This window comes from Podarcis pityusensis (genome assembly GCF_964106645.2).
Source record: "Podarcis pityusensis genome assembly, chromosome: 1".
NCBI classification, from domain to species: domain Eukaryota; kingdom Metazoa; phylum Chordata; class Lepidosauria; order Squamata; family Lacertidae; genus Podarcis; species Podarcis pityusensis.
Window position 1 is genome coordinate 61,341,024 of NC_138028.1, and position 18,051 is coordinate 61,359,074.

At 43.2% G+C, this 18,051-nt stretch overlaps 1 long non-coding RNA gene across 1 annotated transcript; it reads right to left on the reverse strand.

Moving 5' to 3' along the window:
* Positions 1-1,983: 1,983 nt before the first annotated feature.
* LOC308474816 lies at positions 1,984-14,653 on the reverse strand. The gene is made up of 5 exons (XR_013984978.1): positions 14,583-14,653; positions 11,200-11,277; positions 4,631-4,708; positions 3,723-3,884; positions 1,984-2,306 (listed from the first exon to the last, which is right to left on the reverse strand). It is a non-coding gene; the product is annotated as an uncharacterized lncRNA (long non-coding RNA).
* Between the last annotated feature and the right edge of the window lie 3,398 nt (positions 14,654-18,051).

Here is an 18,051-nt window from a genome sequence, read left to right on the forward strand (position 1 = left end):
GGATGTGTTGGAAGCAGAGAAAGAGGCTGTTCCGGTGAGGGATGGGCCGGTCAAATCTCCACAATCTCCTGCCCAACTATCTCCTATGACCAGGAGGGTCTTGAAGAGGCAAGCACAGTGGCCACTTCAGTGTAGGAAAAGTTGCCAGTTGCTTGTGCTCGCTCAATCCAATGAGGAAACTTAAGTCAGCAGTGCAGGATCTTGTTCCCACTGTTGCTCCAATTGTTCAGCCAGGGAACAAGCCTGGGAAAGTTAATGACACCTATGTAGTTACCAGAAGCACATGTGTGTGTGTATTCTGTCCACCTTGGGAACTTCTGTAGGTGTATGGTTTTGTCCATTTGTCCTCCTTGGGTGCGTGTGCTCAGCACAAGAAGTCAGCAGTGCTGAGAAAGGTGATCCAATGATAAGACTATCAGGACTGGGGCAGATCCAACAACAGCCAGCTACCTACAGTGACCAGATGGACATGCTTGATAAAACTTATAGGAAGATAATGGATTGCATTCCCTGCCTGTGAATTCGCTCCAGCATCTGGGAGGTTAATGCTTTTGCGTGTCGAGGTCCCCAGGGCAACCCCAATAACTCACACATCACACCAAATTTTTTGTTTAAGGTTTTTGGCATAATTTTGGCCACAACTTTATTAAAATACAAACATGTGAGTGGTTGCTTAGGCATTGGTTGCGACTATCTGCCCCCACTGTGGGGGACAGACTGACATTCCGCACGCCTGCAAAAGTCAGAAAAGGGGAATACATTTGGGGGTAGCGACGGAGCAGGGAACCTGCCCTCAGCCCTCCCCAAATGCAGCCAGGAGCTCTTGCAGTGGCCCAAGCCCCCTTGACAGGGTGGACAAGCAATATTTAGCCCCCGATTCCTTTAACGGAATCCCTTGCAGCAGCATCATCAGAGGGGCAGGCACAGCCAATCCATGCCCCTCAACCAACCAAACCATAAACCAATGCCTAACCACAACCTTACAAGTTGTGACGATTTGCTACGCAGTAGGCAAAAACCAAATGGCCCCAGCCAATCAGCCAGATGGACAAAATTCCTACCGGGCCCCTGCCCCAAGAGCAGACAACCCCATGACAGGCATAGCAAGGTCAAAGCGAACAACCCTAAATATAGGGAGGGGAGGGACAATCCGATGCACGGGCGAAAAGAGGAAGCCCTAGCCTCGTGCAAGGAGTTTTAGCATGCAAGGAGTTTTTAGCATGTTTCTGGCTGTCAATCAACAAATGGCAACATTAACTTCTTCCCAACAATAAGGGAACCCAATAGCATCAGTGGCCAACAATCAGTTAGCCTGCCCCACAACTTTGGAGTGTCCTGGCAGCCCCCACCGCAACACGTGCTTTCCATGAAGGAGAACACGCTTTTTCAGACGCAGTGTACATTAGAATGAATTTCCTCCAAAGACTTTTTAGAGAGAGTTGCAGCCCTTACTAACAACAAGATGGACTTTGTGGGAGCCCGGCATAGAACTATGCATGCCCAAGAAAGATGGGTGTGTTCACTATTGTGTGCATGGGGTCGGTAGATACACTTGGGGCAGCTCCACAACATATATTCAAAGTATATCCAGTGAACATTTAAAGCACATGACGTCCCCCAAAGAATCATGCAGTTTCCCTTCCTACAGCTACAGTCCCTAGCTCTCTTAAACTATAGTTCCCATAATTTTGGGGGGGAAGTCATGTGCTTTCTTTCTTTCTTTTTTAAAAAGGTTTTTTAATTAACAATTTCAACATAACAAAATATCAAATCATATCATATTCACTATTTCCCCCCTTTCCCCCCCACCTCTGCATCGGAACCCCCCCCCCCCGAGACTTCCCTCAGCTCATCTCTCTGATTTCTCAACACATTTTATTCTCTGCATACTGTAAAATTGTATAAATTCTTATATTATCTGTCTAGTATATTAACCATCAATAAATTTGTGTATGTTTATTCAAAACCTGCCAAGGAATCCAGTTCATTTTGTTGTCTTTTTAAGTAATTTGTAAAAAGTCTTTTTTGAAGTCACAGCTTCTCCTTATCTCGCAGTTTGTATGCCAGTTTACACAGTTCTGCATAGTTCATCAATTTCTCTTGCCACTGTTCTTTTGTCAGGGTTTCCTCATTCTTGGGGGATGTCATGTACTTGGATGGGTTTTAAATGCATTGCGTGGATCTGCCCTTGGTTTCATGTCCCTGCACAGGCATGGCATTCAAAGGGTCACCCTGAGCCAACCAGAAGTCACAGGACTGATGTGAAGATGCAGTTAAGACAACCCTATGTATGTTACTCTGGGCTCCTTGAAGAAAGGGTGGGATACAGATGAGAAGTAGCAATTAAAAAAATAATTAAAATACTTTCATAACATTGTTTCAGAGTGCTTGGATCTACAGAGCAGATACTTCTCCCGAGCTCAATGAACTCCTTGAATAGGACAGTAATCAAAGGGGATGTAGGGCGGAGTCCATCTAATGTCTTGGCTCTCCCACTCCCTGATCAGTGCCAGCTACTTACAGACTGTGTGTGTCAAATGTTTCTCTGATTTCTTAGATGTATCTGTCTGCGTTTCAAATGCTAATCATCCTTTTTGGATGGGAGCAATTATGTTTAAGGCTAATGGCTGGGCCCCTCTGCTCTGGGGTCTGCGGAGTTCACTAGATAAAAACACTCTGCCCACGCTATGGATTTTTTTCATGTGAAAAGTCATTATGAGAACAATGTAGTGAAGTGAATTTTGCCATTGTGTGCCTGATGGATTTAATTTTGCTCTCCCATCAGGCATGGATCTCCTAGAAGCAGGAGAACAATAATGATAAAGAATTTTCCGTTTGAATTAACTTCCTGTAGAGCCATTATGAGGTAGCATGTTAACATCCATCTAATGCCATTGTTGTTATATGACACCACGAAAGGAGTCGATTTACATAAGGACTCGTTCTCCTCTAGGTATTGAGTTTTCAAGGACTGTAAGTAATAATAACCCTACAAGCTGGCATTCATCCATTGCTTGGTAACAATCACAGCATTTCAGACTAAATAAATTAGTCACCCTCTAAGTAATTAATAGTAGGCTATTTATTTAGTAATCTATAATAATACCAGCCTCATTCAGTAACACAAATTCATCTTAAATGTTTTTATGCTGTGCAGCTATGTTTTATATGCTAATGTTATGGTCCTTTCCATTATACCAAGTGGCTGCAGAGGATCTTGTAATGCTCATTATGATGTGGTAGATTTTTAAATGAGAGCTTTTACGAGTTGCTTCTTAGCTGCTCAAATTGCAGTGCACTTAGCGACTGGAAAGCAATTATAAAAAAATAGAACCCTATATACTATATAGGTTATCAGGTCCTTTTGCAACCATTTTTTTCCTCAAGGAAGCCTGCAACACCACCTCCTCCTGATGTTGGAAGTGGCTTTGTGGTGACAGATCCCAGCCTGATCTCCATGCACTGGTGTGCTCTTCTACAAAGCCAGTCCTGAGCAATGTATTGGGGTCAGGGAAAACCCACTGGGAACAATCCCACTTCCTCCTCGATATATTGGCCTCAATCAGATCGAATGCTCAGCCAAGGTCTATATTAACACATATGCTTAATTAAAAGTCTATTCATTGGTGGTCACTGTATCTGCAATGTGAACTGGTGGTGGTCTATTATTATTAATATATATATATATATATATATATGAAGACAAATACACACACACATACTTTCTCTTTTCCATTTTTCTTTCATTTTTCTTTCATTTTTTCATCATCTTCTTCTTCTTCTTCTTCTTCTTCTTCTTCTTCAATCAGTAATGATGATGATGTAATCTAAGCCAGTGGTGAAGAGCCTTTTAAGCCTTTGGGCAGCTTTCTGGGGGCTGTCTGCTAGTGGTGGGTGGAGCCAAAGGCCAAAGCCAGAGGCAAAAGTGGGCAAAAAAATGTGACTATTTTTAAATTTTTATTTCATTTTTATTCCTGTTACCACCACTACTACTATATATTTGACTTATTAATTGCTTCTTACACCATATCTTAAAACTTGAGAAAAATTAAAATATGTTATAAAATTAACACATACAAAGCACATTCAATTAATAAATACACGATACAATGTCTCCATCGTCATAACAGCTACAGAAAGCTTGGGCAGCCCATTAGCAGCAAAAACATCATCATAGTCCATCAAAAGTTGCAGGGGGGAGTGATAAAGTTTACACCTGATGCCAAAAATGCGTCAGTGAAGGTGTCAGGTATAATAAACTGGAGCAGCTTAGACTTTGAATCTTGAACGGTGCAGGGGAGCTTGGTGGGCGCCATGGCACCTGTAGGCACTACGTTTGCAAAGCCAGATGTAGCCTCCCTCTACTTCCTGCATTTATTTTCTGCCTCTGCCTGCCTTCATTTCTCTGTGCCTCATTGGGGAATCTGAACCTTTGAGAGCCAGAGCTGTAAAACTGAAGTCTATTGCCAACTCTAGTAATCAAGACTTTGCTAGAGGAAGAGCTAGGCAAACACAGCTGATAAAGTATTTACAAAAAACAAACAAACCCAAACCCACCCAGCAATCTAATTAGAGAATGGAGGTGAAAGTTGGAGGGGAAACAAAGGTGGAGAGAAGGAAAGCGATTTACCAAACTGGTTTCCTGCAGTTTTATCCAGCTCCATCTCAGTTCAGAATCTCTCCATTAAGATGGTGGTTGCAATATAACCTTTTGTCCAATGGAAGGAGATAATAAAGGAACAACACTGATAAGAAATCGTATGCTTTTCACAGCATTAACAGACTCCATCAGAGCTAGATATGAGGAAATTGCCATTGATATCAGCCAGAATGAGCCAGGACTAGGAACAGAATAAGCTGCTTTAGAGCAGAGCAGATTATTTCTCCATCTAGCCCCGTATTGCCTGTACACTGACTGAATGTGGTTTTCCAGGTTGAAGACTTCCCCATCAACTGCTACCTTATCCTTTCAACAGGTGACAGCAGCTGTGATCTTCCGCATGGGAAGAATGTACACTTCCGCTGAGTACACTTCCGCTGAGTCAGTGGTGGTGGGTGACCATTGGGCCATTGGAGCAGAAGGCAGGAAGACCACTAGTAGCTGATGCCAGAGCCAATGAGAAGCAGGAAGGGCCTGGCTGACAATAGACTCAGACTTGATGGGGCGTTGCCCTATTCACCCTAATGGACCAGCCTTCACTGGGCATTGACCTTCCCTATTATTTTAGCAGCATAATGTTAATAAAGTTGCAGGTTGGATGTTTCCTGGATGAGGCACACTTTGATGAAACAGAGTGAAATAAAACTAAACTCAACAAATATACTCCTCTCCCATATTGAGGCATTTCTAAGTTCAGTACATAAACCACCCCTGTGTCTGGTCAACAATGTCATTTTGCATTTTCTTAGTACAGGAAATATTGATCTGATGTGTAAAGATCTTTCCTATTCTAATTGATTCAAGAGGGTTCTGGAAGCTTCTCTGTGTGATACAAGTTGGTGCAAGCTGGAAGTTTCTAGCTGACGCATAAGTTTCAATTCTGCCTAGAAACAGGCATAAAATTTCTGATGTTTGGGTTATTCCTTCAGAGAAACTGAACAGCTGGTTTAAACTGGTTCTGTTATCTCTTTCACTCAAGGTCATGCTGACTATAATAATAGGCCAGAAGGAGCCTGAGTTTCATTTTCTGTCTCTTTTTCCTCCTGGTGTGGTGTTCTGTACATAGTATGCTTAGTGTTAAGGTTTTAGTCCTATTGTAAGTTACTGTAAGTTTAAGTTAAGTCTGCTGCAACTGGATTTTCTTATGGAAAGTGCCAGTCCTGAATGTATTGGATTTGCAACTTTTATGCTCATTTTCCTTCAGTAGCAGTAAAACTCTGCTGGATGAAATATTAATTGCCTCTGGTCTATTTTTGGGGAATCCTGCAATGTGCTGAGTCTTTTTCTACTCTGCTAACTATACGTTGGAATGTGCTCTGGATCAATATGAGCAGAATTCTTGACAAACCAATAGATGAGGTCCTACATATAGTAATCACAGCCAGTAAATCTTTCCCTGCACAGTGAATTGTAGGTTGACTGAATATTGCAGCATCACAACTTCCCCTTTGACTTCTTTATGGTGATCGAAAGGAGCAATTTATTATTTATTTCTTCTATCCCGCCCTTCATTGTGTTATTTCAAAGTTAAACAACAGTGCAAACTTAAAACCAGTAAAATATCACAACAATCTATAATTCACCTCATTTTAAGTTCAGCTATGAAGCATCATATATAACAGAAGCCCAGAAATGCAGTAGAATTGATAAAAGCCTAGGCAAACAGGTGGACCTTGGCCTGATGTCAACATTTAAACAGTGATGGTATGAACCTTATTCCCTGCAGAAGGGCATGACACAGCTGTTGCATCATTTCAAAAAGCAAATTTATTCCTTCTGATGTACACATTGAAACCAAGTTAGAATCCAAGGGAGAAACCATGCACACATTGTTTAGCACTAGAGGTGACTTACTTCCTGAGGTGAAGGAGGTAGGTGCCATTCCCCCCGCTCCTCGCTCCTCACCCAAGGCCTTGCTTACCAGGGTTGAGCATCTGTGCCTTCTGGTGACATCTAGCAAGATCTTGTGGAATTCTTGTTGCCAGAAGAAGCTGCTGACAGGCAACCCCAGCGGCAGGGGTTGGTGGAGTGCCTGCAGGAACACTGCCTTGCTGGATTCAGCTACTCAAAGTAGCTGCTTCAGCCTGTCTCATGGGCGGGCCGGCCCTGTCATTGGGCATTTCAGACTATATTGTTGTGTTGAAAAAGAAAACCACCAGGAAATGGAAAATCTTGAAGTTAAAGTCCTCCTGCTGGTAAAAAGCTGCAGAATTGATAGCACTGACACCTAGGACCCAACTGCACACAATGTTAAATGCATACCTTGCCTGTGTGTGTGTGTGTTTTCCTCTTTAAAAAGGAGTTTTCAAGAAGCATATCAGAATTCTGACTACAGCAAACAGGGAGAAGTTCTTAATCTGTTCCTCCTAAGTCACGATCCTGGTGAAAATCTTCTCACTCATGAAAGTATTGTGGATTGGGGGAGAGTGGGGTTTTCTGTACTAGAAACTCACTTTCTATATAACAAAAAAAAGTGCTTTCATAGGCTGCCACCGCAACCTGAATAAACCTCTAGGCTGTCCAACTGCTGGGGAGGCTTTCCTGCTCTAGAAATATTAAAGAGCAAGGAGTTTAGGATTTACTTTCCAAAGGGAACATTCACCCTACCCCTTGTTGTTCAGTGTTAGATAGCAGTGACAGTTCTGAAGATTCGTAACTATTGTTGCATGCCAGTTGTTGGTATAAGAATTCTGAAACAGCTTGGTATCATGTGTAATGCAGTTATGCTTCATCACTGCAGGTCTAGCGGGGTATAAAATGTCATTCTTAAAGTGTGTTTATACTCAGAAAAATGATATTTTTATGAAAGGTAATATAGGCTTCCATACTGATTCTCCCTCAGTGCGTATAGCTCAAACTGGCTGCATTGAGAGGACAAATATACAGGTATAATGTTTTCTTAAATGCCATACTTTGCTTAATCTGACATATCTGCCTGCACAATATAAGAGACAAGCTGTGCTTCTTTTTTTCTTTTTTTATGCCATTGCCCACAGAAACATGTACATATATAACATGAGAATGAAATACTGTATACTGTAAAATTCAAGTGTGATTGTGTGTTTATTTTGCTAGGGCTCACCATGACTTTTTCCCGGGATTAGTTTTTAGTGTCAGGTTCAGAAAGGGAAAGAATGGAAGGTATAACTGTTTGAAAATGTGCACATTATTCAGTGCCTGAATATGTAATTTAAATGGACAGGTCTTTGGACAGATGTGCCTCATACAGGCATGCTTCTTTGGGCCCCTGAATTGGCTGCAGTTCTCTGTTGAAAGTAGAGTCAACAGCAAACTCTAGGAGGTGAGTTGTGCCGTAATGTGGAACAGTCCTGAACAGATGGACTGAGCAATATGCAACTACTTCTTTGCCAGATGTGAGTTACATTTGGTGGGCCAGATAGCCCTGCGGACCTTGCAGTGGAACATTCATTTCAGAAATTAGACACTGGTGTGTGCACATTTTATCTAAGTCCAGCAAAATTCATTAAAAATATAGTTACTTTTCTGAAGAGAATCATAGTTATCTCCTGTATTTCTTCCGTATGAAAAAATATTTCCCGTCTCCTTCACTAGGAGCAGTGGGTATGCCGATAAACTGTTGGTTTAATTAAAAACTAGCCTCTCTCTTGTCTTTGAAAGCTTTGGTTTAAATCAGATTTCTGTGCCGTGAAAATATTGCTATTCAAATTAAATTAATTACACTGCTATCAAACTGACAGATTTATATATGTGTATGGGCATATCAAGTACAAAGTCACTTAACTTACAAAGCTTGTTGTTAAACTATTTCTTTCTAAGTTATCTTGCTCTGCAATTTGTTCCGAGGCCATTTAAAGGACTGCTTCCTGTTACTCATGAGTAAAGATAGCAGAGCTTTCTCCTCTGGTATCAAATGATCCTAGGGTGGGAAAATAACACTGCTCTTCAAAGAAACCGAGGCATTTCTTGACTTAGATAAAATTGTGGCATGCCGTGGCATGCTCCACAATTCCTTTCTGTCAGATGAAGGATGCAAACTGAAGCATAACTAATTTGAAGACCATTCCACTGAAAGCAGTGCAACTTACTTCCAAGTATATCACCTGTCTCGTGCAGCGACAGCTCTCTGTTTGTGGAAAGGGGCTTCAACAAGTGTATAAGTTTTTGCTGGTATGCAAAGGCCAGCTCCACTGCAGCAGTTAACCCTATCTTCCAGCCACCGCCATTGCTTTCCAAGGTGGACAGGGGTAGCCATGACACCATCCAGCAACACACTTTGCATTCTGATGAACTTTCTTTTGCTTTATTCTTGCACGCTGTGTGACTTGTAATTATTTGAGCCATCCATACTGGCAGAGCCGATATGTTTGTATTTTAGATAGAACCTTCAAGGCCACAAGAGTTTTATAGAATTCTAGATGAAAGAGTGAGTTATTGGGGTCCTAGAAGTATTTCTGGATGGTAGTCAATCAGTTAGTTATTTTGGGTGGAATACAACATGGTTAGTCATTTAAACTCAATAATACAAAAGGGCTTTTAATGTTGACTGCAATGCATCAGAACACAACACATCTCCCTAAAATGCCTGTAACTTTAATCATCAGTACACAGGGCCAGAAATATCCTAACAGGGGGACACCATGCACATGTTTTCCTGTCAGTCATCTAGGGTGGCCATATTTCATGAAGTTAAAATCCGGATGATTGGCGGCTCAACAAAAATCATTGGGCCTTTGGGGGGAAATCGCCAGAAAAGAGAAGAGGCGGCTGCGGCAGAGGGGCAGCTTCAGGCGCTTGGCAGGCTCTGGCAGCTACAGTGGCACTATGGCTCCCAAATGCCACCTGGGTCTCTCATCAGGAGACCCTGCTGCTGCCACCTCTAGCGCTCTCAGCCCCACCGCTACTCACAAACTTTGGGCTCCAAGCAAGAAGGGGAAGAGGATGGGGATGTAGGACCCCCAAAATAGGGCAGGTCTGGGATTTTCCATACGCATGGCAACCCTAACTGTGCTAACTGGGAGGGAGAGGGGGAAGAGTGAGGTGGCAAAGAGTGAGGCATGGTGCAGATTGGCTTCACTGCTGCACCTTCAGAATGCCACGTCAACCCTCTCTCTCATGGTAAGCACAGTGATGTGGCTGGTGGGAAGCCAGATGTGCATGAGGGGGGGTGTGACGTGGCGCAGATTTGTGGCTGAGTTCCCACCTAAATCCCTCCCCTGATGGAAAGGTGGTGTTGAGCCCTTGACAAGGCCAAGGAGAGAGCGGGGGGGGGGGGTCCTGGCCAGGGAGAGACTGGGTCAGCTTGCCTGAGAGGGGGAAGCTGGGTAGGGGGTGTGGCATAAGTCGAGGCCCCCATTTTGGGGTGGGGGTGACTTGGGGGTAGCTTGCCTCTTAGCAAATGGGGGGCATTGGTGGGGAGCCCATGTGGCAAGAGGGGGTTTTGAGTTTGGAAGGAAGTTTGGGGGGGCAGGAAGAGGCTCAGGGTGGAGTCGAATTGTTCTTGTTTTTATTATGTATTTTGTGTTTTTATGTTGTGAACTGCCCTGTGACCTGCAGGTATAGGGCTGTATGCAAATCTAAATCATCATCATAAAGCATCACCACCACTCCGCTCTAATGGACACGCCTGACAGTATGACATTATTGGCACAATCAGGGTTGCTGATATTTAACTAGTAGACTTCTGGTTATCTGTGAAGCATTGCTTTGAATTTTCATAATCTGTGTTGCTCTGTCTTTCTCTCCGTTATTCTGTGATCTCAAGACTTTCAACTCTGTTGCGATCTAAAGTAAAAAGTTATATTTGTTCCTGCAGAATAGCACTGAATTTTGTAGAGTGCATTCTATAGCTTTGAGCTTCCACACTTGCTGAGTGGTGGTAGAGAGATGAGAAAGAAATTTGGTTTGGTTCGCATGTTAATGAAAACCTAATTCACACTTCCCAAAGCAGTCTGCTATTGTTACAGAAATACAACTATCTTTCAAACTTCATGCCTCTCTAAATTTTGCAGTGCTGTTCTCCAGCCAAAAATGTACATATTATGGAAAGTGTGCATAAAAAATGAACATTTAATGAAAACATCATAAAAAACTGCAATGTGTTAGGGGGAATGCTGGTTAAAACTGTGTATATTAGAAAAATTGCACACAAAAATGTATGTATTCAGAGACATATGCATTAAAATGCTGGTAAATTTTCATGAGGCCTTTTTAAAAATACAAACTGATGAGGAAACGCGGAAAACCATGCTTAAAATGGGGAAAATGAGAAACTGAAAGAAATAAAAAACTGACAGATTTGTGTATCCCTAGGGAAGTATAACCAAATCATTGCCTGTCTTTGCCACCTAGTGGAAAGCTGAATTTTACAATGCCCCTTCCTAGCATTAGGGGAAGAGTAAGCAGCAAGGTCAACTTTCCTAGAGGAAATGCCCTAGGAGATACACCACAGGAGATTCAGCTGGTGAATCAGTTACATCCTCAAGGCTTAACACGAAATCAGTTGTTCCTTAACTGCCTTTTTATATTCCGTATAGTTCAAAGCACACAGGGCAGCTTACTTTTGTTCAGTAACGCACATCAACCTTTGCTTTCTGGAAATCATAGTGCTTCTGCTGCAGTGCTTTGTGAAGCAGGATCTTGTAAAAGAAAATTGACAATGATGGAGTGATGACTTAAATACAGATTCACAGAACTGGAAAATGGTGGGTTTTCTGAATTAAAAAGAAAAAACAGCAGGTGGAATAAAAAAAAGAAGGTAGCAAAGGACCTCTGAAGTATTAAGAGCTCAGCAGCTATTGAACTCAATGGCTCCTTCCCTCCTAAAATACGAGCAATGCTATTCACTTTATCAAAGGGTGTGTGAGCTGATCACACAGTTGAATAAAGCCAGAGTGGGAACCTTTGTTCTGTTGAGAGCTGCAGTCCCCTGAGGCTTATCTCTCAGGGGGGCCATGTGGTGGCGACAGGGAGGGGGAAATGGAAGCCAACAATGGGCAGAGCCAGAGCAGAAGGTAGGTTAGACCATACCTCCCTCCCTCTCTTTCTTTCTCATAGGAGGGACACTTAATACTTGCCAGAATGCTGACCTCATGTGAACCTCAAAAGCTGCAGGTTGACCACCTCTGGAATTAATGGACATTAGACTCCACCTTGCTGTTTTTATCCTCGCCTCTGTATTGGATCTGAAACAGTTTTTGGTGTGTTTTTATGTTTTTATTGTTGATGTTTTCAACCACTTCTAGATGTTTCATGGGAAGTGATTCATAAATGAAATGGGAACACTCTGTGTATCTTCAGAAGTCAGTAGAATCGGGCCTCCTGCCATGGGATTACATTGTAAGAAGTTAGTCAACTCGGCTGTGAGCCTGGTCCAGACCCAGCAGTCCTTGGCAGGATCAGGATGAGACTCACGGGCGTAAGAGAAAAGAAGAACTCTGGTTTACAAGGGAAACAGTCCATGGCAAGCCATCAAAAGGCAACCTTCAAGACAGAACATATGCTGAAGCAAACAGGTGAAGGGATAAAGGTCCCGAAAATAAACAGGTGGAGGCTCACAGGGACAGAACAGACAACAGCTCAGAAAAGGAACCAGGTGCAGCTAATTAAAGCTTTTCCAAAGTGTTAGATCCATTCACACACTAGAATGTTAAGCAGCTTTTAGGAAGGAAATATTCCAAACTCCAGCACCAGTCAGGAGACAGTCATGATTTATTTTACCCTGCTTTGTTGAGGCTTATGTTAGCTAGCTGCAGAGTTGAACATGAGGACAGGGCTCGTGGGCAGAAGAAGGAATCAAAGCAGAACCAGATTTTCTCAACCCTGCATGACAAGCTACTTTTGCCTGGAGATTCTGAAAAATGTCTGCCTTCTTCACGTCACTTGGGGGTGTTAAGTTTCAGACTTAGATCAGATGAGGGGCAGTGTCATCAGGGGTTGCTCAAGGGGGACCTCAGTTTAAGAATTTCCTTGTTAAACATTAAGTGCACTGCTAAAAAGGAGCTTTCATATATATATTGAGGTTGGCAACATGGTACCCATGGATCACATGCATCTACAGAGGACTTCCCTGGTGCCCACAAGGTTCCTTCACCCTCTCCTCACTGCTTGAAAGTTCTGCTTGAAAGAATCATACTGCTGTAGATAACAGAATAGGCTGTGATGTGTGTTTGGCTTCAGGGGAGTGTGTAGTGCCCACAACAGTTTATCTGGTTTGCAAATGTACCCACAAGCCCAAAAGGGTTGGCGATCCCTACACAGCATAGCTGGCCAGCTTTAGAGTGCATTCAGCCACAAATATCAAGCAAAAATTCAAACCATGAGTCATATTGGAGGAAACTTTCTTGCAGTCAGTCGGTAGGCTGGGGGCTGAATGTGAACCAAGGTTAGTTTTAAGTGCATCTGAGAAAAGGAGCAGGATATTAGCATGCCAGGATTTTAAAAATATTGGTCGTACAAAGAGCCATTTACAGATAGTCTCTCCAAACCAAGAAACAGCGTTTGACAGATTCTGCAGATGTATCGTTGTGGATATTGTTACTGCTTGTCCTATCTCTGGTCTGCAAGCTGATAAGCTCTGTCAGCTGGTCGCTGCCACTAGGCATCTGGCTTTTAAAAAAAGCTGTTAAAGGAAAAGAAATATGTCCATGTCTCTGCATTCCCTTGGCACCAATGAAAGTCACTGTGTACTTAAGTTTTCTTTCTTGCCATCCTTAGAGCAATCTTTGGAGTTGCATTTTACCTGGAACCATTTTTCCCTCTTCACAAATGATTGCTGATAGGATTTGATAAGGGCATGTCCAAACTGTTCTCATTTGGGGAATGGAGAGAGCCGATTCCCCACATATCACTTCAGACTAGACTTGTTTGATGTTGGTCCATGTAGCTGACAGAAACTATATGGCTTCCTGGCCACAGGGGGAACGGACCCTACCTGCCTAGACTGTGTATAGGAAGCTGGCATCTGTATGTCTTAAGTGAAAAGGCTATTGCTTGCTAAGTTTTGATCTAAGTTTTGTTTTTTAGTGAGGGAAGGAAGAAAATGAAGGGAAGCTTGGAAGGCCTTTGATCATGTTCCAAAGCAGAACGGCTATTCACCAGTTTCCAGGCCATGGGATAATCTTGGCCTGGATGCAGTGGCCTCAGGATGGAACAAACAGGCATAAATCTGCCAAGAAAGACCCAAGCTTTCCTAAAGAGCTAAGCCAAAAAGATTGTCTCGTTCTCAAAACAGGTTTGCAGGCACAACCCCCGTTCATTTCAGTGAGGCTTGTGTTCACAAAATGCTTGAGGGACTAATCTGGATCTGTCGTACTTCTCAATTAGCCCACTGTCCGTGGTGGAATAGGAGTGTGTCAGATGGCTGTTGCTTACTTAGGTAGACATATATTTGATATGATAAATATATAGCAATTCATTTGCCATGTGGGATCTAAATCCAGTTGTCTTCTCTTAAGGTGCCACTTGTATAGTGGAGAAACTGCTGGGAAATGTAATCTCTCTCCACTCCATCCCAAACAACAGTCCCATGTCTGTTGGACTGTTGTGGATGGCCTACACTGAGAAATGGTGGAGGGAGTGTGACCCTGCTGATTCTTCTTGATCTCTGAGTGGCTTTTGATGCCATTATCCATGACATTTTTCTTAATCACCTGGGTAAATGGGGAGCTGGAGGCACTACTTTTCAGTGGTTCTGCTTCTACCTGTGAAGCAAGTTCTTGATTAGTACTGGTGGGACAGTTGTCCTCGTCCCTGGGCTACATCCCACATGCTTTTTCAACATTTGAATTGAGGAGGGGGAAAACGTTTAGGGCTAAATTATGCTAACAACAACCACAACCACTTCCATTTCTCCTGATCAGGGAGCATGGTAGAAGCTTTTGACTAAACAGCAACTGGATGAAAGAAAACAAACTGAAATTCAGTCCAAACAAGACAGAAATACCTGCGTTATGGCTTTGACCCTGGAGCTGGCAGTTCTTCTGTGCTGGGTGGCCTCATACTCTTGAAGTATGCCAAATGCCACTGCATCCAAGTTGCCAGGAGCAGCCTTTCTGCCTTGACGTCATAATGGGGCTACTTCTGGGCCAATCACTAGTCTGGGTGCAGACAACCTTCATAAGGCAAATGGAGTGTATCGCCAGATGTGCATCTGCATAGGCTGTGCATGTGGAAGGCTGCTTCTCTGTGTGGTCATACACCTCACCATGGATTGCCATCTGGATTTGACCCTGGGGTCTCCAGTTGTTGTGTCTCATTCTACATTAAAAACCATTCACAATCCTCGTTACACATTCTGCATGGTACCTCGTTTTAGCAGAGTGCAATATAAAGTGTTTTGAGGGAGCCTATTTTAATATTATGCAACTTATCATCAGGCCAATCCTTTAAAAGTGCATTTAATACGTATTGCATTATGCTGAGTGCACTCCAGTTATGTGTATAGCTATGAAAGCAATTGCTGACTCTAAATGAATAGTGAACTTGCTGCTACTTCCAGAAAATGCTGTTTACAGGGATAAACAGTCACGAGTGGACTCTCATGAATAAATTTATTTATCTTTTGTATTTCTAAATGCAAGTGATATCATACATGTTTCCTCTCAATATTGCAGCCAAAATGTCACTGGCATTTATTTTTTTTAAATGTACAGTGTCGTTGCCCCTATCATAACTTACTCATGGCTGTTGAAAGAAAATGGGTTCCTGTGTCTCATCATCCTCTATCCAGAGGGATGGCAGCGTGAGAAGTACCTTGGGATTTCCATCTGACAGATTTAAAGTGCTACACCAAATTTGTATAAGTTTCACTGCAAAAGCATAGTTGCCCTGATCAGATCTCCTGGTGTCTTTTTTGAAACATAAAAGCAGCCCATGGAGGGTATCTAATAGTCCTGTTTTTGTGGGGGGGGGGGACAGGTGTCTGCACTGCACTTGTCTTTTCTCCTCCCCTACAAGGAGTGTTTGTGTCACAGGAGAGACCAGGAATTTTTACTGGAAAAGCATGCAAGGGAAAAGGTTTAACTCCTCTTTCCCTCAGTGGTGAAGCCCCAACCCAATACGAGGCTGCAGCTGCTTTTAAACACTGAATTAACTGTTGGGTGATTCAATCTCAGATCTCCTATGTCTCAGCTTGCTTGGCCATTGAATCTGAGGAGTAAAAGTTCAAGGGGGCCACACTTTGTAATCTCACAATGCACAATCTCTCAACTTCACAAAGTAGGTTTTCGTACCCTCCTGATCCTACAAAAATCTGCACACTTACCCGGGAGGAAGACCCATTAAACTCAGTGGGTCTTCCTTCTGAGCAGACATGGGTCGGGTTGCACTGCCCAGTCCCATTCATTCCCATGGAGCTGACGTCCATGCCAGAGGCTGAAGATCAGAATGCTAATTCTTCGGCACAAGTCTGTATTTTAGTTCAGAAAACACAATGATACTACAGTGGATGCTCGGGTTGCGAATGTGATCCGTGCGGGAAGCACATTCGCAACCCGCAGCGCCACGTGTGCACACGCACAGGTTGTGATTCGGCACTTCTGCTCATGTGCAAGCACCGAAACCTGGAAGTAACCAGTTCCGGTACTTCCAGGTTCGGCGCAGTGCGCATCCTGAAATCACACAACCCAAAACGTCTGTAACCCGAGGTATGACTGTACATGGTAAAGCCACTCTCGAACTTAGGAGGGGGGGTTGCGGGCTCACGCCCCCATCTACACTTTCGCGGGGCTGGCGCCAGCCCCGCAGGACTCAGGGATTCCCCATTATGTACATGGTAAAATCCTGCTGGGGTTAGCATGAAATGCAGCAATTTTTGTTCCATTACGAAACAGTTTGCTATGCCGGCATGTATAACGCAGCTGCCTGAAAGCTGGCTGTGTTCAAAAGAACTGAGGAAAAGGTCTCTTCTTGATGTTGTTAGCCAGAGCTCCATTGTAGTTATGCAGGCAGAAGGTTCAGTCTGACCTTGAGACATAGGTATTTAAGTCACTACTGTGCCATAAACTACCCAGTTGGCTCCATGCAGTGTAAGTTACACTTTCTGTTTCAATTCCCCAACTGAACAACTGAGATATCTTCAGGACTGTTGTGGCTACAAATGTGTGATACAGATTGGTGTGATCTGGGGAGAGTCTAAACTCTAGAGCAGTGTTTTTCAACCACTGTTCCGCGGCACACTAGTGTGCCGCGAGATGTTGCCTGGTGTGCCGTGGGAAAAATTGAAAAATTCAAAAGATTTTTAAAAAAAATAATTTCAAATTTTCGCCCACTAGGCGGGCACCGGACTGTGTCCTGGGTATGGGGGGGGGGTTGACCCTACCCTCGGCCAGCAGGGGCGCCGATTGGCACTCCTCAGGGGGACACCCTCCACTTTTCTGATATCCGGGCTGTGATTGGTCCAGACTCCAGCCTGGACCTATCAAAGTAGGACATCATATTCCGACTTCCTTCCCACCCGAGCACAGTGTGCGCAGCAGCGGAGAGAAGAGACGTCGCACTCGAGTCACCAGGAGGACCGGAGAAGTTGTCATTTTATTTCTCTTCAGTCTCCACTGAATGCCTTGACTGGGTTAGGGACCCTTATAGCTCAGCATCAGTTGGTGGAAAGGACATGACTTTACAGGAGCAGGAGGAACTAACTGAACTGAGACAAAATCGTGGTTTCAAGTTAAGATTTGCTGATCTACCTTTGGACAGTTTTTGGTTGGATACTGCCAAGGAGTTCCCCCTTCTGGCAAACAAAGCTATTTTGACATTGCTCCCATTTTCCACTACATATCTGTGTGAGATGAGCTTTTCAAGCATGATTGCTATAAAAACTAAATACAGAGAGAGACTGAGAGCTGTTGATGAAGAGCTACATGTGTGTCTTTCTTCGATTCCAGCCAGAATATCAGCTTTGTGTTCAGCCAAACAGGCCCAGGTTGTGCACTGAATAAAGTATTTTATAATTTTTCATATTTCTGTTTACTTACTATTTCATAATAATGTAATTATAAAATACTTTCTTTGTGTTTATTTGATTCCTATTCAAGAGAATTACTTTATATATAGTCAATATAGGCACAGAGTTAATTTTTTTAACATTTTCTAATGGTGGTGTGTCTCGTGATTTTTTTCATGAAACAAGTGTGCCTTTGCCCAAAAAAGGTTGAAAAACACTGCTCTAGAGGGTCAGATAAGGAAGCCTGGGGGGCTGCATTTTGCATGTAGGAACCCCACCCTGTTAAATAGGATTTATGAGGGTCACTCGTGGTGCAGTTCTCATTCCCTTGACATCTGTGAGAATATCAATAGAAAGAGGGCTGACTGAAGTGTATGTCAAAATTAAATGATTGTCAGGGATCTTACGGAACATAGCACTTTACTTAGATTTGTATAGATTAGATCACGTTTTTAATTGCTTCATGTCA